We start from the raw sequence: 22677 nt of genomic DNA, 5'->3' as shown, positions 1-22677 counted from the left end.
TCTATGGTGCTTTTGCCAATCATGTTACATCTATGCCCTCTGCTCCTTCACCCTTCTGCAAATGGGAACGATTTCTCTCTATATACTCTGTCTAATCCCTTCATGGTTTTGACAATTTCTATCAAATCTCCAGCTTCTCCAGTCTATCCACGTAACTAAAGTCCCTCATCCCTGGAATCATTCTAGTAAATCTCTTCTGCACCCTCTTTAACGCCTTCATATCTTTCCTAAAGTGCGGCGCCCAGAAGTGGACATAATACTGCAGTTGTGGCTGAACCAGTGTTTTCTAATGACTTCCATACTTTAGTGCTCTCTGCCTCTATTTATAAAGCCTAGGATCCCGTATGCTTTTTTAACCACTTTCTCAACCTGCCCTGCCACTTTCAATGATATGTGCACATATACCCGCAGATCTCTTTGTTCCTGTATCACTGTTAGAATTAAGCCCTCTAGTTTATATTGTCTCTCCTCGTTCTTCCTACCGAAATGCATCAATTCGAATTTTTCTTCGTTAACTTTCATTTGCCATGTTTCCGCCCATGCAGCCAGTCTGTATATATTCTCCTGAAGTCTATCACTATCCTCCCCACTGTTTTTAACCCTTACAAGTTTTGTGTCATCTGCAAATTTGGAGATTGTGCCCTGTACACACAAGTTCAAGTCATTAACATATATAAAGGAAAGCAGTGGTCAAAGCACCGACCCCTGGGGAACATCACTGTCCACCTCCCCCCAGTCCCAAAAACAACCGTTCACCACTACTCTGTTTCCTGTCCCTTAGCCGATTCTGTATCCATGTTGCTACTGCCCACTTTATTCAATGCCCTTCACAGTCGTTGTTTCGCACTCGCCTCCAAGCAGTTCCACGATCAGCAGAGAAATCTCGCCTTGGGTTGGCCCCCTGCCTGACGACAATCAATACTTTGCTCCAATCGGTGGTATCGAGCGTGAGCAAGTGAGCAACAGCAGAACGGGAAGCCCCAGTAATCGTGAATGATGCTGAGAAGAGCCCGAGACTGCGTAAGGTAGATGAGATCTCAGGAAAGGAACAGCGGCCCCGAGCTTGAGGGAGCAGCGAGAGCCCTGTCTGCCTGATCGAAGACATTTTTGCCTGAAAGCGGTTTGAAGTGTTGTTGCTCAAAGGCACTCCCTGCTGGTGAGCAGAGGCAAATGCTCGAACAAAACAGCCGTGTTCTGACAGACACAGAAAGCTTCAAGGTTTGACAAAGGAAAAGTGCTCTCCTGTGCCTCAGCGCCAACATGTTAAGCCGTAGGCTGCCTGTAAAGTTAAGAGAATGGCCGAGAGCTACTTACTCCAAAAGCACGTTTATTACTTCGAACCAGCAAACTTTGATCTGTTAATTGTACTATAGTTCTCCGCTCGACAAGCTGAGCGATCGAAAGGAAGCAGCTCATGTCTCTCTCTTTGGTGATTGTTCACCGTGCACCTTTTGACACTTCCGGACTCGTGGAATCGCGTGGGTATGACCGAGACTGACTCAGGAACTGCTCATTCTCCAGCGTTGTGGAAGTGTGCGTTACTGCATGCTTTTTGAAAACTGGGCCAGTGGAGCAATGGATAACGTGTGGAGGTTCAATTCCCGTTTGATTCGAAAGTTTCTGCGAATTTTTTTTTATTACAAAACATACATTACTGCATAAAATTTAAGAATACACAGAGTTAAAATTAAATTTCACAATTTCGAAGCAATACAGTGCAATACAGACCGTATCTCACGGTATGAACCGTCCAGTTACAGGGGCCTCATGCTGTGATCTCACGGTATGAACCGTCCAGTTAAAGGGGCCTCATGCTGTGATCTCACGGTGTGAACCGTCCAGTTGAGGGGGCCTCATCCTGTGATCTCATGCTCTGAACCGTCCAGTTAAAGGGGCCTCACCTTCTGATCTCACGGTGTGATCCATCCAGTTAAAGGGACCTCAAAGATTATCTTTCGTTCCAGAGTCCGCTCCGTGGAGCAGGACGAGAAGTGCTCGCGCTTCTTCTTCCAGAAGCTGCTCAGGGAGACTTCTGTGATCAGCAGCCTGAAGAAGGAAGAGGGCTCGGTGACGTCTTCACAGACCAACATACTGAGTCCACCCCACCTTGTAATTTGCTAATTTACCTCATGCTTTAATATTGCATTTTTTTGATAAAGATTAGAAAGCTATTTGATAAACTTGAGTAATGAAGAAGGAGAGTCAGAAAGCGATAGAGAAACAACAACAGAGCAATAAACAGGTGGAGTGAGAAACAGATATAGAGACATAGGGAGATAAAGGTAAAAAGATAGATAGCTATATGGATAGATAGATGGATAGATAGAGATCGATAGATAGGTAAGTCTACATATTGATAGATGGCTAGAGAGATGTATAGATAGAGAGAGTTGGATAGAGAGATATATAGATAGATGGATGGCTAGATAGATGGATAGAGAGATATATAGATAGATAGATGGATGGATAGATAGATGGATATAGAGATATATAGATAGAAAGATAAATAGATAGGTAGATGGATAGAGAGACAGATGGATAATTAGATAGATGGATAGAGAGATAGATAGATAGAGAGATAGATAGATAGAGAGATAGATAGATAGAGAGATAGATAGATAGAGAGATAGATAGATAGTGAGATAGATAGATAGTGAGATAGATAGATAGATAGATAGATAGATAGATAGATAGATAGATAGATAGATAGATAGATAGATAGATAGATAGATAGATAGATAGGTTGATAGAGAGATAGATAGGTTGATAGAGAGATAGATAGATAGGTAGATAGTTAAACAGATGGATGGATAGATAGATGGATAAAGAGATATATAGATAGAAAGATAGATAGATAGGCAGATGGATAGAGAGATAGATGGATAGAGAGATAGATAGATAGAAAAAATACATTTAAAGCAGTGGAGAGACAATGATACATTCGAATCGGTCGAAGGAGATTGATACTGATTTTTAATAAGGTGAAAATAACAATGGATATAGTTGAAAGAGATAAAGAAACATAAAATTCGGAGAAAGAGAGCACGATAGACAGATTTATAATTAGAGACAGAGTGAGAGATTGGCAGAAGCAGCGATGGAGAAATGGAGTAAGTTGGAACATTGGAGGGGGGGCGGGGAGTGGGTGCAGGAATAGTCCGTCTTTTTGTGATAGTTTAATTGAAATGTATTGTGTCAATTGAAGATCAATTAGCAATGGACAGCTACAGATTGCCCGGTACAAACTCAAATATCCCTCGCCCCAATAAAGCTATGCTGGTAAAGAAACAACTCCAATCAAACCCAAACTGAACTGCAACAAATCAGCAAAGGTGACTTGAAAGGCATCGAGTGATGAGCTTCAGACGAAATGTACTGGGGATGTTGCACTGAATTATGCCGATAATGGAAGGCCCTGCGGTGATATTACGCACCACGTGTTTCTCTGCTCTAATGTTGAGAAAAGACTCGAAATTAATTGAATTGCAGCTCCTGAACGGGACTTTCTCCTGCAGCTTAATATCCTCTTAACAGATCCGCCACCTGTCAAGGTCAACCTGCTTGTCCTGGTCGGACTTTGACATTTCAGTTAATGGTTAGTTTTGGGGTACTGTATTTGTTTGAGTTGAACTATTAGTTTGAGGTGCTGTATTGTTTGAGGAACACTATTAGTTTGAAGTGAGGTATTTGTTTGAGGAACACTATTGGTTTGAGGTGCTGGATTTGTTTGAGGAACACTATTAATTTGAGGTGCTGGATTAGTTTGAGGAACACTATTAGTTTGAGGTGCTGTATTTGTTTGAGGAACACTATTAATTTGAGGTGCTGGATTAGTTTGAGGAACACTATTAGTTTGAGGTGCTGTATTTGTTTTAGGAACACTATTAGTTTGAGGTGCTCTATTTGTTTTAGGAACAATATTAGTTTGAGGTGCTGTATTTGTTTGAGGAACACTATTATTTTGAGGTGCTGGATTAGTTTGAGGAACACGATCAGTTTGAGGTGCTGTATTTGTTTGAAGAACACTATTAGTTTGAGGTGCTGGATTAGTTTGAGGAACACTATTAGTTTGAGGTGCTGGATTAGTTTGAGGAACACTATTAGTTTGAGGTGCTGTATTTGTTTGAATAACACTATTAGTTTGAGGTGCTGGATTAGTTTGAGGAACACTATTAGTTTGAGGTGCTGTATTTGTTTGAGGTACACTATTAGTTTGAGGTGCTGTATTTGTTTGAGGAACACTATTAGTTTGAGGTGCTGTATTTGTTTGAGGAGCACTTTTAGTTTGAGGTGCTGTATTAGTTTGAGGAACACGATTAGTTTGAGGTGCTGTATTTGTTTGAGGCACACTATTAGTTTGAGGTGCTGTATTAGTTTGAGGAACACGATTAGTTTGAGGTGCTGTATTTGTTTGAGGAACACTATTAGTTTGAGGTGCTGTATTTGTTTCAGGTACAGTATTATTACGAGGTACTGTATTAGTTTGAGGTGCTGTATTTGTTTGAGGAACACTATTAGTTTGAGGTGTTGTATTTGTTTGAGGTACACTATTAGTTTGAGGTGCTGTATTTGTTTGAGGAACACTATTAGTTTGAGGTGCTGGATTAGTTTGAGGAACACTATTAGTTTGAGGTGCTGTATTTGTTTGAGGTACTGTATTAATTCGAGATACGTTATTAGCTTGAGGTACTGTATTAGTTTGAGGTACTGTATTTGTTTGAGGCACTGTATTAATTCGAGGTACAGTGTTAGTTTGAGGTGCTGCGTTAGTTTGAAGTGCTGTGTTAGTTTAAGATGCTGTACTAATTTGAGGTAATATATTAGTTCGAGGTACTGTATTAGCTTGAGGTGCTGTATCAATTTGATGTGCTGTATCAGTTTGAGGTGCTGTATTAGTGTGAGGTGCTGTATTAGTTTGAGGTGTTGTATTAGTTTGAGGTGTTGTAGTAGTTTGTGGTGTTATATTATTTTCAGAATCTGTGTCAGTTTGAGGTTCTGTGTTAGATTAAGGTGTTGCATTCGTTTGAGGTACTGTATTAGTTTGAGGTACTGTATTAGTTTGAGGTACTTTTTTAGTTTGAGATACTGTATTAGTTTGAGATGCTGTATTAGTTTGAGGTATTCGATTAGTTTCAGGCTCTGTATCGGTTTGAGGTATTTATTAGTTTGAGATGATGTATAAGTTTGAGGTACTATATTAGTTTCAGGTTCTTTATCGTTTGAGGTACTTTATTAGTTTGAGCTACTGAATTAGATTAAGATGCTGTATTAGTTTGAGGTATTATATTAGTTTCAGGTTCTGTATCGGTTTGTATTAGTTTAAGGTGTTGTATTTGTTTGAGGTACTGTATCAGTATGAGACGATGTATTAGCTTGAGGTATTATATTAGTTTCAGGTTCTCGATACGTTTGAGGTACTGTATTAGTTTGAGGTACTATTTTAGTTTGAGAAACTCGATCAATTTGAGGTGTTATATTAGTTTGGGGTATCTGGATTGTAAGGAAAGAGTTAGTCTTTATATTGAAGTAATATTAACCTTTAGCTTTTGCCTCTTAAGTAAGGAAGTATAAATCTCTGTTGGGAGAATGAAACTACAATCATAAGACAGATTTGCTTCATTTTATATGCATGCATATGTTTAACATAGAGACTAGTAGATTCTGAAGTCCAGAAACTCTTGGATTGCAGCTGATATCATAATACTCGTAAGTTAATTGTCCTTTTGATATAAACAATTCTCTGACAATCATAACAAGGCCTTTAAATCATTCAGAGTTGGTGAGTATGTGTATCATACAGCATTGTGTGCTATTCGTCTTACCAGCTTCACAGGGAAGCAGGAGAGGTGTGACATCTGTATGATTGCGACGTATCGTTCCATACTGACGCAGCGGGAAAGGGCTGTACTGGTGAGAGATAAACACCATTCTGCTTTTCGGTCAATGGGCAAGGCCATATGTTTTAACCAACAAGTTCAAAAGTTATGGTTATAATTAATGCCAAAAGCAGAACACCTGGCTGTGTGGAAGGAGCCTGTTTGCACCACAAGGCGACATCTAGTGGAGGAGTGTAGTTAGGTGATGAGGGAAGTGATACTCTGATAACATGGAAAATGCTGGAAACCCTCAGCAGGTCAGGCAGAATCTGTGGAGAGAGAAACCGAGTTAATGTTTCAGGTCAATGACCTTTCATCAGAACCAAGTTGGGCAGTTGTGTTAGGTAATAGTATGAAACATAGGAATTGTTTCACTCATGTGAGGTGATTTGGAGACTTTTCTGTCTTTGGACGTTCAAGATCAAAAGTAAAATAAGGGCTCGTCCGGGATCTCTCACATATTTGGACAAACAACCCCGAAGCGAGAATCATAACCCTGGACCAACATACCCATTGGCAAAAGCCAATGCACTCAAAAGCCATCGTAAAACCCCTTTTGGTGGCTATCCTTGATAAGCAATTATGAGGACAGGTTGCATAGACTGGACTTGCATTCCCTTGAGTATAGAATATTAAGGGGTGATCTAATTGAGGTGTTTAAGATGATTAAAGGATTTGACAGGGCAGATAGAGACTATTTTCTCTGGTGGGGAAAGTCCAGAACAAGGGGGCGTAACCTTAAAATTAGAGCTCAGCTGTTCAGGAGTGAGGTCAGGAAGCACTTCTTCACACAAAGGGGAGTGGAAATCTGGAACACTCACCCCCAAAAAGCTGTTGAGGCCGGGGGTCAATTGAACATTGCAAAACTGAGATTGATTGATTTTGGGGCTAATTCGGGAGTTTAATGACTTTGAGATTTTTCCCTGTGACTTGTATAGTTTCGATCGATGAAATATCCCACAGTCCGACTCAATAACAGACAAAGCACCGGTGGGCGCGCCGGTAGCAGGAGAGCTGGTTGGCGGTGATATCGATGCTGTGAGCGAGACCAGACCGTTTCCATAAACAATGTCCCATCCTTTATTTCTGGAAAAGTAAGACTGATAGTGGACAATTGCATTTCTGTGGCTGCAACATGTAACTTTGGCTAGGTGACACGCTGCTTTGGTGTATCTAGCAAGAAAAAGCACCGGGCGGTTTCTGTGGCGCAATCGGTTAGCGCGTTCGGCTGTTAACCGAAAGGTTGGTGGTTCGAGCCCACCCAGGGACGGAAATTGCACCTTTTTCTTCCCACTTTCGGATTCATTGCCTCATTCTGATCGACCTGAAGCCGGTGCCAGGTTTTAATTCCTGATCTGCAGTAACTGGGAGCACTTTAAATGGCTCCGATCTCTTCATCTCATTTCACGTTTTCTAATGTGTGATTTGGCTGCAAGAAAACACTCTGTGAACAATGTCATCTGAGCATGCCTGATTCGCCACAATTTACACTGCGGTCGGATATCAGGCACATGAAAAAAACAGTGAAATGTTTGTGTGGGCGCGATGCTCTGGGATTCCCTGCCTGACCATCGCCTCCGATCCTTCTCTGCAGCCTTCCGAAATACAGCGCAGTAAATGTATCCCTGTGAAATGAGCTCCTGGACAGTAATACGGAAATTAGTTTGGCTGAGGGGTTATATCCCTATCACGAGGTTGGAGGTGTCAGGTTTCCGTAGTGTAGTGGTTATCACGTTCGCCTAACACGCGAAAAGTCCCCGGTTCGAAACCGGGCGGAAATATTTTGAAACCTTGTCCCCATTAAAAATGATTAAATATTGAACGATTCACATTGCTGATTAAATGTGAACAAAGTCCAGATCTCCAAGCCCTGTTAATGCAGTCCGCTGAGAGCAGGCGATGAATGCCAGCGTGATATTGGGGGTGAAGGCTGCTTCCAATGCTGTCTCATTACCGGTGGGATCTGGCGGAGATTTGATAAGCCTCATCCATTCAACCAATATATGAAACGGTGTTTGAGAAACATTCAAAAAATGTAATAACATCCAGGATCCTGTCTTCAGAGTGCGTGGCGCAAAGGTCTGACTCCGGATTAAAAGGCTGGTGAACTTGATTCAGCTTTCTGAAATGTACTTGTCCATCCTTCAGAGGTCATGGGAAATATGTTTTTTGCCTTTCGAAAAAAGACGCGAAAGTTAGAGACAAGTTTTGTTTTCAACACGGCTGGTGAAATGGCCGGACTATCATAAATTCGGAGTCGCCTTTGAAACATTTAAAGGCGACTACCTAAAAATCACTTCGTGCAAATTTAAAATCACGGTTCCTATTTATTTCGGTCTGAAAGAAATAACGATAAACGTGTCAGTCAGTGCCCGCGGTGAGACGGTGATGAACTTGTTTGTTGCGAAGTTCACCGCTGGGCTAAAGTTGACGCCGTTTAAAGGACGCGAACCCACTCAATGTCAAGGATGAGCTCATAACCAACAGGTCCCGTCAACGTCAAACATCTCCTTTCTTGTTCAATGGAGGGAGCAGAGGCGTGTACATCATCAGACACCAGAGAACTTTAAGAAATGGAACAGATAAAGGCATAGATGCAAGTTCCAAATCTTTTCAATGCAAAGTTATTTCACTTTATTTGAAGTGCCGTGAGGCTAAAAACGGGTCCGAGATGATTTGCGTTCACTCGTGACTTGTTTTCCAGTGTTTGTCCGTCAGGTTTGCAATTCAATTTGTATTGGATATTGAAGATATTTCAGGATGATTGCACATCATAACATGTGTAAAGCAACCATCTTGATAACTTCAATCATCACACACTCTACATCGACGCTGCAGAGACCCCAGCACCCCTTTCAATATTGTTTTTCTTAACTCACAGTTTTCAAAAGGGAATTGGATAAACGCTTGGATCAAACTTTTTCAGGGTTATGGGGAAACAGTAGGCGAGTGGGACGAACTGGACAGCTCTTTCAGAGAGCTGGCACTGGCACGATGGGCTGAATGGCGCTATCTTATTCTATGATTCTATTAATAGATCAATTTCCGCCTTTCACTGAGCCTCCCTAAATGGAGCGCAGTAATCGTGTCCCTGTGAAATAAGCTCCTGAACAGTAATACGGAAATTAGCGTGGCTGAGCGGTTTGAAACTCTGGTTAGGCACCTAACAGGAAATTTCCTCTCTAAGATTGATTAGTTTATCAATTATCTCCCCCTTTCGATCTTAAATGTCTTTACATATCTTTTTGATCTCTTCTTCTACTGTCATGCCCACAATACCAGTCTCCCTGGTAAATACTGAAGCAAAGTGATTATTTAATATTTCTGCCATTTCGCTGTCATTGCCTGTGAGTTTGTCGTGTGTCTCCCTTAGTGGCCCTATTATCATAGAATCATAGAATCATAGAATCATAGAAGTTACAACATGGAAACAGGCCCTTCGGCCCAACATGTCCATGTCGCCCAGTTTATACCACTAAGCTAGTCCCAATTGCCTGCACTTGGCCCATATCCCTCTATACCCATCTTACCCATGTAACTGTCCAAATGCTTTTTAAAAGACAAAATTGTACCCGCCTCTACTACTGCCTCTGGCAGCTCGTTCCAGACACTCACCACCCTTTGAGTGAAAAAATTGCCCCTCTGGACCCTTTTGTATCTCTCCCCTCTCACCTTAAATCTATGCCCCCTCGTTATAGACTCCCCTTAAGAGACATGTTTTGTTTTCAACACGGCTGGTGAAATGGCCAGACGATCATAAATTCGCAGTCGCCTTTGAAACATTTAAAGGCGACTACCTAAAAATCACTTCGTGCAAATTTAAAATCACGGTTCCTATTTATTTCGGTCTGAAAGAAATAACGATAAACGTGTCAGTCAGTGCCCGCGGTGAGACGGTGATGAACTTGTTTGTTGCGAAGTTCACCGCTGGGCTAAAGTTGACGCCGTTTAAAGGACGCGAACCCACTCAATGTAAAGGATGAGCTCATAACCAACAGGTCCCGTCAACGTCAAACACCTACTTTCTTGTTCAATAGAGCGAGCAGAGGCGTGTACATCATCAGACGCCAGCAACTTTAAGAAATGGAACAGATAAAGGCATAGATGCAAGTTCCAAATCTTTTCAATGCAAAGTTATTTCACTTTATTTGAAGTGCCGTGAGGCTAAAAACGGGTCCGAGATGATTTGCGTTCACTCGTGACTTGTTTTCCAGTGTTTGTCCGTCAGGTTTGCAATTCAATTTGTATTGGATATTGAAGATATTTCAGGATGATTGCACATCATAACATGTGTAAAGCAACCATCTTGATAACTTCAATCATCACACACTCTACATCGACGCTGCAGAGGCCCCAGCACCCCTTTCAATATTGTTTTTCTTAACTCACAGTTTTCAAAAGGGAATTGGATAAACGCTTGGATCAAACTTTTTCAGGGTTATGGGGAAACAGCAGGCGAGTGGGACGAACTGGACAGCTCTTTCAGAGAGCTGGCACTGGCACGATGGGCTGAATGGCGCTATCTTATTCTATGATTCTATTAATAGATCAATTTCCGCCTTTCACTGAGCCTCCCTAAATGGAGCGCAGTAATCGTGTCCCTGTGAAATAAGCTCCTGAACAGTAATACGGAAATTAGCGTGGCTGAGCGGTTTGAAACTCTGGTTAGGCACCTAACAGGAAATTTCCTCTCTAAGATTGATTAGTTTATCAATTATCTCCCCCCTTTCGATCTTAAATGTCTTTACATATCTTTTTGATCTCTTCTTCTACTGTCATGCCCACAATACCAGTCTCCCTGGTAAATACTGAAGCAAAGTGATTATTTAATATTTCTGCCATTTCGCTGTCATTGCCTGTGAGTTTGTCGTGTGTCTCCCTTAGTGGCCCTATTATCATAGAATCATAGAATCATAGAATCATAGAAGTTACAACATGGAAACAGGCCCTTCGGCCCAACATGTCCATGTCGCCCAGTTTATACCACTAAGCTAGTCCCAATTGCCTGCACTTGGCCCATATCCCTCTATACCCATCTTACCCATGTAACTGTCCAAATGCTTTTTAAAAGACAAAATTATACCCGCCTCTACTACTGCCTCTGGCAGCTCGTTCCAGACACTCACCACCCTTTGAGTGAAAAAATTGCCCCTCTGGACCCTTTTGTATCTCTCCCCTCTCACCTTAAATCTATGCCCCCTCGTTATAGACTCCCCTTAAGAGACATGTTTTGTTTTCAACACGGCTGGTGAAATGGCCAGACGATCATAAATTCGCAGTCGCCTTTGAAACATTTAAAGGCGACTACCTAAAAATCACTTCGTGCAAATATTCCTATCCTAAATTTTCTTTGGCTGTTGATGTGTCTCGAATACTTTGCTTTTTTTGATATTCCTTTTTTGCCTTTCCAATAGATCTTCAGACTTCTTTCCCAGTCTTATCACATTCCCCTCTCTCCTTTATTGGCTAGTGTGTGCCCTTTTCTTCAGTTTAAATTTTGCCCTTGTTTCTTTATTCATCCTTGGTGTGTCATTTCTGGCTAGTTTGTTCTTGCTTTTTAGTGGGATATATTTCTCCTGGACTCTATTTATCACCGTTTTAAATGTTTCCCACTGCTGTTCTATTTCTTTGTCCAGGTCATTAATATGTCAAACATATCACCGTTTGAAACTTCTCAAGTCACATTTCCATGACAAAGCCAGTTGCTTTTGTGGGAGGAGCAAATCAACTTGGTCTAAAAATCAGCTGCAGCCCAATCCACAAATAAAATATTTTCACGTCTTCGTAAAAATAAGCAATGTCAGAAGAGGGATTCGAACCCACGCCTACCGGAAGAGATTGCGAACTGAACGCAGCGCCTTAGACCGCTCGGCCATCCTGACTACAAATTTAACGTTTCATTATGCATCAATTCTGCACCGTTGGCCAGTGAACGCAACATAAAAGTTTTAAATGATACTCGCCCAACGTGGGGCTCGAACCCACGACCCTGAGATTAAGAGTCTCATGCTCTACCGACTGAGCTAGCCGGGCCTGATGGTACATCACCGCCTTATCTATTATTGCAGCAAGCAGGAGAAAGACTCCATTTCAAATTATTGGAATCAATTCTGAGTGACAGGATCAACTGTCACTCCGAAAGGCACGGACGAATCAAGGACAGTCAGCATGGATTTTTTAAGTGGAGGTCGTGTCTGACTAACCTGATTGAATTTTTCGAGGAGGTGACAAGGAGGATCGATGAGGGTAGCGCAATTGATGCAGTCGACATGGATTTTCGCAAGGCTTTTGAAAAATTCCCACATGGCAGATTGGTCAAAAAAGTAAAGGCCCATAGGATCCAAGGGAATGTGGCTTATTGGAGCCAAAATTGGCTCAGTGGCAGGAAGCAAAGGGTAATGGTCGACGAGTGTTTTTTGTGGCTGGAAGACTGTTTCCAGTTGGGTGCTGCAGGGCTCCGTACTTGGTCCTATGCTTTTTGTGGTATACATTAACAATTTGGAATTAAACGTCGGGGGCATGATTAAGAAATTTGCCGGTGACACAAAAATTGACCGTGTCGTTGATAGCGAGGAGGAAAACTGTAGACTGTGGGTGTTCAGGCAATTTTCTGATAACAAAGCACTCAATCTATCTCTGAATGAATTTTGAACGAATACGTGTGTTTGACCCAGCACAGGCACGATGGGCCGAATGATCTCCTCTTGTGGACTAACATAATACGATGATACCAAGTGTTGTCAGACATAAAAGCAACACATTCCAAATAAGAGCAGAGAGAGGAAACTAGTCTAACAGCATAACAGCACGTTGAGATATTGTATTTGAGAAGGATGAGGAGGGATAGTTTATCATGGTGGTAGTCACATAGGGTATCATTTGTGACTTTGATAAGGACCATTTCATGCTGCGACAGTCTCTGGCACTGTGTGTGAGTGTGGGATTCATTCTGTATCTGTCAGTCTCTGGTACTGTGTGTGAGTGTGGGATTCATTCTGTATCTGTCAGTCTCTGGTACTGTGTGTGAGTGTGGGATTCATTCTGTATCTGTCAGTCTCTGGTACTGTGTGAGTGTGGGATTCATTCTGTATCTGTCAGTCTCTGGTACTGTGTGTGAGTGTGGGATTCATTCTGTATCTGTCAGTCTCTGGTACTGTGTGTGAGTGTGGGATTCATTCTGTATCTGTCAGTCTCTGGTACTGTGTGTGAGTGTGGGATTCATTCTGTATCTGTCAGTCTCTGGTACTGTGTGTGAGTGTGGGATTCATTCTGTATCTGTCAGTCTCTGGTACTGTGTGAGTGTGGGATTTATTCTGTATCTGTCAGTCTCTGGTACTGTGTGTGAATGTGGGATTCATTCTGTATCTGTCAGACTCTGGTACTGTGTGTGAGTGTGGGATTCATTCTGTATCTGTCAGTCTCTGGTACTGTGTGTGAGTGTGGGATTCATTCTGTATCTGTCAGTCTCTGGTACTGTGTGAGTGTGGGATTTATTCTGTATCTGTCAGTCTCTGGTACTGTGTGTGAGTGTGGGATTCATTCTGTATCTGTCAGTCTCTGGTACTGTGTGAGTGTGGGATTTATTCTGTATCTGTCAGTCTCTGGTACTGTGTGTGAATGTGGGATTCATTCTGTATCTGTCAGTCTCTGGTACTGTGTGTGAGTGTGGGATTCATTCTGTATCTGTCAGTCTCTGGTACTGTGTGTGAGTGTGGGATTCATTCTGTATCTGTCAGTCTCTGGTACTGTGTGTGAGTGTGGGATTCATTCTGTATCTGTCAGTCTCTGGTACTGTGTGAGTGTGGGATTTATTCTGTATCTGTCAGTCTCTGGTACTGTGTGTGAATGTGGGATTCATTCTGTATCTGTCAGACTCTGGTGCTGTGTGTGAGTGTGGGATTCATTCTGTATTTGTCAGTCTCTGGTACTGTGTGTGAGTGTGGGATTCATTCTGTATCTGTCAGTCTCTGGTACTGTGTGTGAGTGTGGGATTCATTCTGTATCTGTCAGTCTCTGGTACTGTGTGTGAGTGTGGGATTCATTCTGTATCTGTCAGTCTCTGGTACTGTGTGTGAGTGTGGGATTCATTCTGTATCTGTCAGTCTCTGGTACTGTGTGTGAATGTGGGATTCATTCTGTATCTTGTCACTCTCTGATACTGTGTGTGAGTTTGGAATTGATTCTGTATCTTGTCAGCAGTGTGTGTGAGAGTTTGTGATTAATTCTTTATATAAAACTGTGTGTTAGTGTGGGATTCTTTCGGTATCTGTCAGTCTCTGGTACTCCATGTGACTGTGGGACTCATTCTGTATATACAGTCTCAAGTACTGTATGTGGGAGTTGAATTCATCCTATATATGCAGTTACTCATACTGCATGTGATTGTGGGATTCATTCTGTATATACAGTCTCCAGTACTGTATGTGGGAGTTGAATTCATCCTATATATGCAGTTACTCATACTGCATGTTAGTGTGGGATTCATACTGTACCTGTCAGTCTCTGGCACTGTGTGTGAGTGTGGGATTAACTGTGTGTCTGTCAGTCTCTTGTACTGTATGTGAGTTTGGGATTCGTTCTGCATCTGTGAGAGTTGGAGTCATTCTGTGTCTGTGTGTCTCTGGTACTGTCTCTGAATGTGAGATTCATTCTGTATCTGTACGTAATTATTCTCTCAGATTAAATTATGGTGTTCAATATTGCAGCTTTTATATCTCAATGTTTAAATATTTTTACTCCTTGTTTAATTGGTAAATATGGACATACTTTCGGATTTGATGCTGGAGGTTTTAACCAGATTATTTGTGTGCTTTTTGGAGTACTATTAAATCTGTATTTCTGTGAGTACTGTTGTGGATGATAATGTATCTTTAAAACTGATAAGGTGACATTTTTGAATTGGTATGTAATGTGTAGATCAGTCTGTAGAAATGGAATTGATACCGTATCTTTCAGTCTAATATTGTATGAGATTTTTGGACTGGTATGTAATGTGTATCTCAGTCTGCACGAATAGAATTGATACTCTATCTTTAAATCTATTCTACGAGTTCATTCTGAACAGGTGTCTAATTTGTCTCTCAGGTTTACTATCTTTCAATATTTCTCAATCTGATACTCTGCCTGAGTTTTGGACTTGTGTGCAATTTGTATCATATGATACACATTTCGAATGGATATTCCATGGATTAAAGTCATGTGTGTGAGAGTTCTGGGCTAGTATTCAATTTGAATCTAAGGGGTACATTATTGGGATTCATTCTGTACCTTTGAATCGGGTACCATGTGTGATTTCTATCTGGTATTTAATTCGTAGCTAATGTTGCTCTATTGTGAGATTGACACAGTGCCTTTCACTCTGAGAGTGTGATTTTGGACTGGGATTTTTGTATCTACCTGTCAGCGGGACTGAGTTAGGGGGAAATGGAACAGTGTCTGCCTCACCTACTCTGCTTGACTGTTGGATTGAAAATGTGTCTCTGGAAATTGTGATCATTGTGGGACTGACTACTCCTGCTGTCTGAGACAGTGGAACTGATGAGCTGTCTGTGTCTCTGTGCTCTGTGAGTGATAATATACTTACTGTGTGTGAGAAGGAGCTGGCTGTACTGTTCCTTCTGCCTTAGGTGGAGGAAGCATCACATTTATTCTGGATCGTTCAAGGGTTTGCCTGGAGAAAGAAAATGATCTCTTGTTACTCAGGAACAGGTGAGGTAGAAAAGACAGAAGTGATCAGTTTAATATCTCTGTTAATGATCATTTTGAATATCCACAAATGAAATCCAGTGATACAAACAGTGTCAGTGTCTGACTCCACTGCAGTACTGCAGCACTCAGCTTCTGCATACCAGGTGTGTTGGGCTGTTTTACAACAATTTAATGACATCCAGACACGGCCCAACCCCTGCACCGATCCATGAATGGGACGACCCGATGGGGCAGGGACCTTTGTACAGGTCAGGTTTCTAATCCCCTCTCCCATGGGACTAACCGTTCAACGGAAACCAAACAGCCGCTGTTTAAAATGTGTCCTTCACACTTCTCACCTGATGCCTGCAATAGATGCTCTTTGTATAACTCCCCACATCCTTACTGTCCGGCTCTGTTTCCACTCTTCACTGTCCAATAACAATAAACAGGGGGAGATTGGAACTAAACCAGGACCATTCACGACTGGTTTGGGGAGAGAAAGCAGCAATGATTTTAATAGCAGGTTCTTCCCATTCACTCTCCCTTCCCCTGGACACACCCTGTCCACACACAGCCCGAGAATGACCTCTCCCTTCCCCCCTCTCACTCCATGTTCCGGGACCAGTTCCTGATCCACTCCGCCTCTTGCAAACAGCCCCCGGACTCCCCCTGAACTTCCCCCGGACTCAATGCCGATCTCTGAGCCCATCTGCGGACACGGTCCCGAAGCGATGATCTGCTGTAACGAGGCTGCTCTTTGCTCCCTTCCCCCGGGGGCCGTGATCTCTCCATTCCCGGCTGTTTTAAACCATCTTCTTCCACTCACTGAGGGAATGGCGCCCACAATTCCCAATCCAAAAATCGATGGCAACTTTCCCCAATTGGAATTTTTCCGAGTCTGAGCAAAGGAAGTGGGTCTGGGGGAAAGGTCAGAGGGAATGGGGTCCACAGGCAGTGCAGGAACAGGCACCAGAATGGGAAACAGATGGGATTCCACCAGTGCCTAACGCTGGAATCCAGACTGACTTTACAATCTCCAACTATTAAACTAGATGTTTCCATCCCTGCTGTTTCTCTCGGGGTCTTTTGATGGTAAACAGCCTTTCAGAGATAAAGTGAGCGGCTGTGAAATCAGCCAATGGATTCCCTTCATTCATGGCCCCTATAATGTGCGACTGAGAGAGGATTTCTCAAACCAATCCTGGAGAAACATGGGAGGAAAGTGGGAGTCGGTGTATTTGCTGGGACCGTGTAGGCTTACTATGAGGCAGCAAAAGTCGCAGATTAATGTAACCGGAGTGAAACTGTAGCTCACTGAGAGTAATATCGAACAGCCCTGAGCTGTAAAACTGCAGATAGTACAACAGGCATTAGAGGGTTAAATGTGGCCCATTATTTCTGTCCCTCTCTGTACTGTCCCTGAGTGTGGGATTAATAGTGTTTCTGACCCTTGTACAATATCAGTGAGAGATGAGATTGCATCTTCTGTCTCTCCAACGCGATCTTTCTGGATAAAACGGCACTTTCCCGGTCAGTCTGGAACTAACACTGTTAACGTCTGTCTGTCACTGTGTCTCACCGCTCTCTCTGTCTATCTCACCGTGTCTGCCTCCCTCTCTCTCTCTGGTGCTGTATATGAAGGTGGATACTGTTATTGAGCGTGATCTGGACACAGATAGGAAGTTTAATACTGATACTGTCTCTCTCTCTCTCTCTCTATTGCTGGACATGAAAGTCGGATACTGTCTGATATAAAATAGAGAGAATGAGATGTCCGGGCCGGGCCTCACTGTAACTGGGGATGTTTCGGCTCCATTCCCGGTTCATGGTCATAATCTTTTCACAGATTCAGGGCGAGAGTCTCTGTGAGACGGGAACACTGGCGGAGAAACTCCGCGTCATAACTCAAACCCCAACACATGAGATTCTCCAAATAAGCTGGAATAAGGTGTTTGTGAAACGCTGAACCCGTCTGGGAGGGGATGTGTGGGGAGATAGAAGAGGGAAACAGACTGAAATGGAGGAGCCGAGTTGACTTGTTATTGAATGGACTGTATTTAGGCAGGAATATTAACGATTTCTCATTGTAACGGGGCTTATTTGAAAGCTTCGGGTTTTGGGAATCCTTGAATATGAAGCCCGGGTCTGTCAGGGTTTGTGCGGAGCGCTGAGGTTCGGTTCTATTATCGATAAACGGTTTGAAACTGTCGGATGGAGAGAACTGGAGGTGGAGCTGGAAGATCAGAGGCCGCTCTCCGCTCTGTCACTCTGACTGTCTCCTCCCCTCCCGATTTCTCTGTTTAATCCCCCATATGGAACCAAAGCGGGTCGGTGGAATCTAAACACGGTTTACTCGTTAACAGGACGAAAGGCGAGTAATGTTCCTGATCTCCTGGGCACCAGGCAATTCAACGTTATTTGTTTCTGTACAGAGTTACATTTCAGTGATTCCCCAGTGAGTTTGATGCGTTAAGTAAATAATCCAACAAAATAGAACAGAAACGGAGCGAAGCGCTGAATTCCACAGATGTAGAAAGGTTAGTCGAGCAGTTCTGGTGATTCTTTACGAGCCCAGCATGGCAAGTAGTTTAAATAAATACAAGAAACCTGGTGATGTGTGGGCTGGGGTCTATAAGTCACCGTTTAAAGTACCGGACTGTGGTCACTGCCCCGACTCCAGTCCCATTAATACCTCATCTCGTCCACAACGAGACAAAAGCAGCTCAGAGCCACACTGGTAGCATGATATCAGGGTCTCCCTTCAGACAGTCACCAGCCCTTTCACAGATACAGAGGGTGGCTCTGAAAAGAGCCTTTACATCGAGTTACATCGAAACTACGGCACAGAACAGGCTATTCGGCCCAACTAGTCTATGCCGGCGTTTATGCTGCTCATGAGCCTCCTCCTTCCTTACTTCATTCAACCCTATCGGCATATCCTTCTATTCCTTTCTCCCTCATGTGCTGATCTATCTTCCCCTTAAATGCCCCTATGATATTTGCCTCAGCTACTCCTCGTAGTTGCAAGTTCCACATTCGAACCACTCTCTGGGTAAAGCAATTTCTCCTGAATTCCCTATTTGATTTATTAGTGAATATTTTATATTTATTACCTGAAGTTTTGGACTCCCCACAAGTGGAAATATTTTCTCTACATCTATCCTAACAAACCCAGTAATTATCTTAAAAACCTCGATCAGATCAACTCTCAGCCTTCTCTTTTCGAGTGAAACGAGACCCAGTCTGTTCAGTCTTTCCTGATAAGAATATCCTCTCATTCCTGGTATCATCCTTGTGAATCTTGTTTGCACCTTCTCCAATGCCCCTATGTCCATAATATGGAGACGAGACCAGTTCGCAGTATTCCAAGTCTGGTCTAAACAAGGTTCTATACAAGTTTAACATAACTTCTTTGCTTTTCAACTCTATCCCTCTGGAAATGAATCCCAGTGTTTGATTTGTCTTTTTATGACCTGATTAACCTGGGTCGCTACTTTTCGTAATTTGTGTATCTGTACCACTAGATCCCTTTGCTCCTCTATCCCGTTTACACTCTTATTATCCAAGCAGTGTGTGACCTCCTGATTGTTCATTCTGCAAGTTTATTAATGCCCTCTTGCATTTTGATGCATTCTTCCTTTGTATTAACTAAATCCCCCAATTTGGTGTCGTCCACAAATTTTGGAATTGTTCTTCCGATTCCCGAATCCAAATCGTTCATGTAAATTGTGAAGAACAGTGGTCCCAGCAACTGGAACTCCACTTCCCACCTTTTGCCAGTCTGAGTAGAGACCCTTAACCTCTATTCTCGGCTTTCAGTTTTGAAGCCAACTTACTATCCATTCTGCCACCTGACCTGACTCCACGTGCTCTGAACTTAGCCATGAGTCTACAATGTGGTACATTATAGAAGGCCTTCGGAAAATCCAAATATATCACATCTACTGCATTAAACTTGTCTACACTTTCTGTTCCTTCTTCAAAGATTTCAATAAGGTTGGTCCTGTCCTTTGGGTTATCAGATTAAGCCTTGGCCGGTTTACTTGCTCTTGGAGCTCACAATGCTGGATTTCTTCGGCAGCAGCACGGCCTGGATATCAGACAACACCCTGAGTGATGGTCACCCGTCCCAGCAGCTTGTTGAGCTCCTCGTCGTTGCGGATGGCCAGCTGCAGGTGTCTGGGGATGATGCGGGTCTTCTTGTTTGTCCCGGGCCGCGTTGCCGGTCACCTCGAGGATTTCAGCCGTCAGATACTCGATGCACAGCAGCCAGATAGACCGGGGCTCCGGCACCCACACGTTCAGCATAGTTCCCCTTTCGCAGGAGCCTGTGAACACGGCTCATGGGCAACTGCAGTCCGGCCCGGGATGAGCGAGACTTGGCCTTGGACAGAGCTTTACCGCCGGTTTTTCCTCTTCCAGACATTTCCACAATCTCACAAACACTTTCACAAAGAATGAAGAAATCCTCCCGCACTCGCCCTTCTTATACCTTCTGGAGGAGTACAGTGGGGGCACTTGTGATGGGTCTCTCTCAGAGTGTTTACACTGCCCGCTCACCCTCACTGATATTCTATCTTTGAACTGCTGTAATATTGTCCTTTAGTAATATTGCTGCTCCTCCTCCTTTCCATATTTCCCTGTCCTTTTTAAAGTTCTTATGGACTTGAATATTAAGCTGCCATTCCTGCCCAGTTGGTAGTCAGGTCTCTGTAATGATTTAATGGAATTATTTAACTTTACTCAATGTCTGATGTGAGCTGTGGTAAAATGTATTTCCAGCTGGTCAAGTATTGCAGGTATCGACTGTCTCTTCAGTCCGATATCAGGTGAAGAATTACTGGCTGGTGTGGAATTTCCATTGATTGGGGGTTGGTGAAATCTACTGGGCGGAAACAGGAACTGCAACTGAGCGAGAAAGGATCCGTCAGAAACCAGTGAAAATGAAGAACAAAATCCAACAGCCTGCAGTGTCTGTTCAGGATCTGATGTTTGGGAACTATTTTAATGTTGATTATTTTCAGCGATGGTGGTATAGTGGTGAGCATAGCTGCCTTCCAAGCAGTTGACCCGGGTTCGATTCCCGGCCATCGCAATTAAGTGTTCTTATTAGTTTATTTCCATCAGAAACTCTTAAGTTTACAATCGAATTTGATGCAGTTCAGTTGGATATTGTTTCCAAGACAGAATCGAGTGTAATTGCAGTAAAATGTTATCAACCTTCATTTATTTTCCCTATCGAAGGAAAAGAGGAAAAACATGCTGGAAATACTGATTTGCCAAGGGTCGAATGAGAGTGAGGAAGGGAAATGATATGTTAGCCTTTTTTGGAAGGGTGTTGGAATATAAGAGTGAGGAGGTCTTGCTGCAATTGTAGTATGAGGAAATATTGTGCAAAATTGGACAATATTGGTTGGAGTTTAGAAGAATGAGAGTTGATCGCATTGAAATGTATAAAATTCTTAGACGGCTTGGCAGTGTGGATGCTGAGAGTCTGATTCCCCTGGCGGGAGAGTCAAGAACGAGAGCTCATACTCTCAAGATGAGGGGTCGGCCATTTAGGACCAACATGAGGAAACATTTCTTCACTCGAAGGATTGTGAATCTTTGGAATTCTCCACAACCCAGAGGGCTGTGGATGCTCAGTCGTTGAGTTATATTCAAAGCTGAGATCGATAGATTTTAAGAGAGCAACATGCATTATAAAGAGTTGGACGACCATGCATTATAAACAGTGAGAGCACCATGCATTATAAAAGCGAGAGCACCATGCATTGTTATCAGTGAGAGCACCATGCATTTAAAAAAGTGAGAGCACCATGCATGACAAACAGTGAGAGCAGCATTGATTATGAACAGTGAGACCAATATGCATTTTAAACAGTTAGAGCACCGTGCATTATAAACAGTGAGAGCACCGTACATTATAAACAGTGAGAGCAACATGCATTATAAACAGTGAGAGCACCATGCATTATAACCAGTGAGAGCACCATGCATTATAATCAGTGAGAGCAGCATTGATTATGAACAGTGAGACCAATATGCATTATAAACAGTGAGAGCACCATGCATTATAAACAGTAAGAGCACCGTGCATTATAAACAGTGAGAGCACCATGCACTATAAACAGTGAGAGAACCATGCATTGCAAACAGTGAGAGCAGCATTGATTATGAACAGTGAGACCACGATGCATTTAAAACAGTGAGAGCACCGTGCATTATAAACAGAGAGAGCACCATGCATTATAAGCAGAGAGAGCACCATGCATTGTAAACAGTGAGAGCACCATGCATTATAAACAGTGAGAGCACCATGCATTTTAAACAGTGAGAGCACCATGCATTTTAAACAGTGAGAGCACCACGCATGATAAACAGTGAGAGCACCGTGCACGATAAACAGTGAGAGCACCGTGCACGATAAACAGTGAGAGCACCATGCATTATATACAGTGAGTGCACCATGCATTACAAGCAGTGAGAGCACTATGCACATTAAACAGTGAGAGCACCATGCATTATAAACTGTCAGAACACCATGCATTATAAACAGTAGGAGCACAATGCATTATAAACAGTGAGAGCACCATGCATTATAAACAGTGAGAGCACCGTGCATTATAAGCAGTGAGAGCACAAAGCATTATAAACAGTGAGAGCACAATGCATTGAATGCAGTGAGAGCAACATGCATGATAAACAGTGAGAGCAACGTGCATTATAAACAGTGAGAGCACCATGCATTATAAACAATGAGAGCAACGTGCATTATAAACAGTGAGAGCACCATGCACATTATACAGTGAGAGCACCATGCATTATAAACTGTCAGAACACCATGCATTATAAACAGTAGGAGCACAATGCATTATAAACAGTGAGAGCACCATGCATTATAAACAGTGAGAGCACTGTGCATTATAAGCAGTGAGAGCACAAAGCATTATAAACAGTGAGAGCACAATGCATTGAATGCAGTGAGAGCAACATGCATGATAAACAGTGAGAGCAACGTGTATTATAAACAGTGAGAGCACCATGCATTATAAGCAATGAGAGCAACGTGCATTATAAACAGTGAGAGCACCATGCATTATAAACAGTG

General features: G+C 42.7%; 4 non-coding genes across 4 annotated transcripts; 3 read left to right on the top strand and 1 right to left on the bottom strand.

Annotated features, from left to right (window-relative positions):
• Window positions 1-7072: 7072 nt before the first annotated feature.
• trnan-guu (transfer RNA asparagine (anticodon GUU)) lies at window positions 7073-7146 on the top strand. The gene has a single exon. It is a non-coding gene; the product is annotated as a tRNA-Asn (tRNA).
• A 438-nt stretch (window positions 7147-7584) lies between these two features.
• Window positions 7585-7657, top strand: trnav-aac (transfer RNA valine (anticodon AAC)). The gene has a single exon. It is a non-coding gene; the product is annotated as a tRNA-Val (tRNA).
• Window positions 7658-11836: 4179 nt separating this feature from the next.
• Window positions 11837-11909, bottom strand: trnak-cuu (transfer RNA lysine (anticodon CUU)). Its single transcript has one exon. It is a non-coding gene; the product is annotated as a tRNA-Lys (tRNA).
• Window positions 11910-20589: 8680 nt separating this feature from the next.
• Window positions 20590-20661, top strand: trnag-ucc (transfer RNA glycine (anticodon UCC)). Its single transcript has one exon. It is a non-coding gene; the product is annotated as a tRNA-Gly (tRNA).
• Window positions 20662-22677: the final 2016 nt, after the last annotated feature.

This window comes from Heptranchias perlo, unplaced genomic scaffold (assembly GCF_035084215.1).
Source record: "Heptranchias perlo isolate sHepPer1 unplaced genomic scaffold, sHepPer1.hap1 HAP1_SCAFFOLD_50, whole genome shotgun sequence".
In the NCBI taxonomy this organism is placed as follows: domain Eukaryota; kingdom Metazoa; phylum Chordata; class Chondrichthyes; order Hexanchiformes; family Hexanchidae; genus Heptranchias; species Heptranchias perlo.
This window is presented reverse-complemented; position numbering and strand designations above follow the sequence as displayed.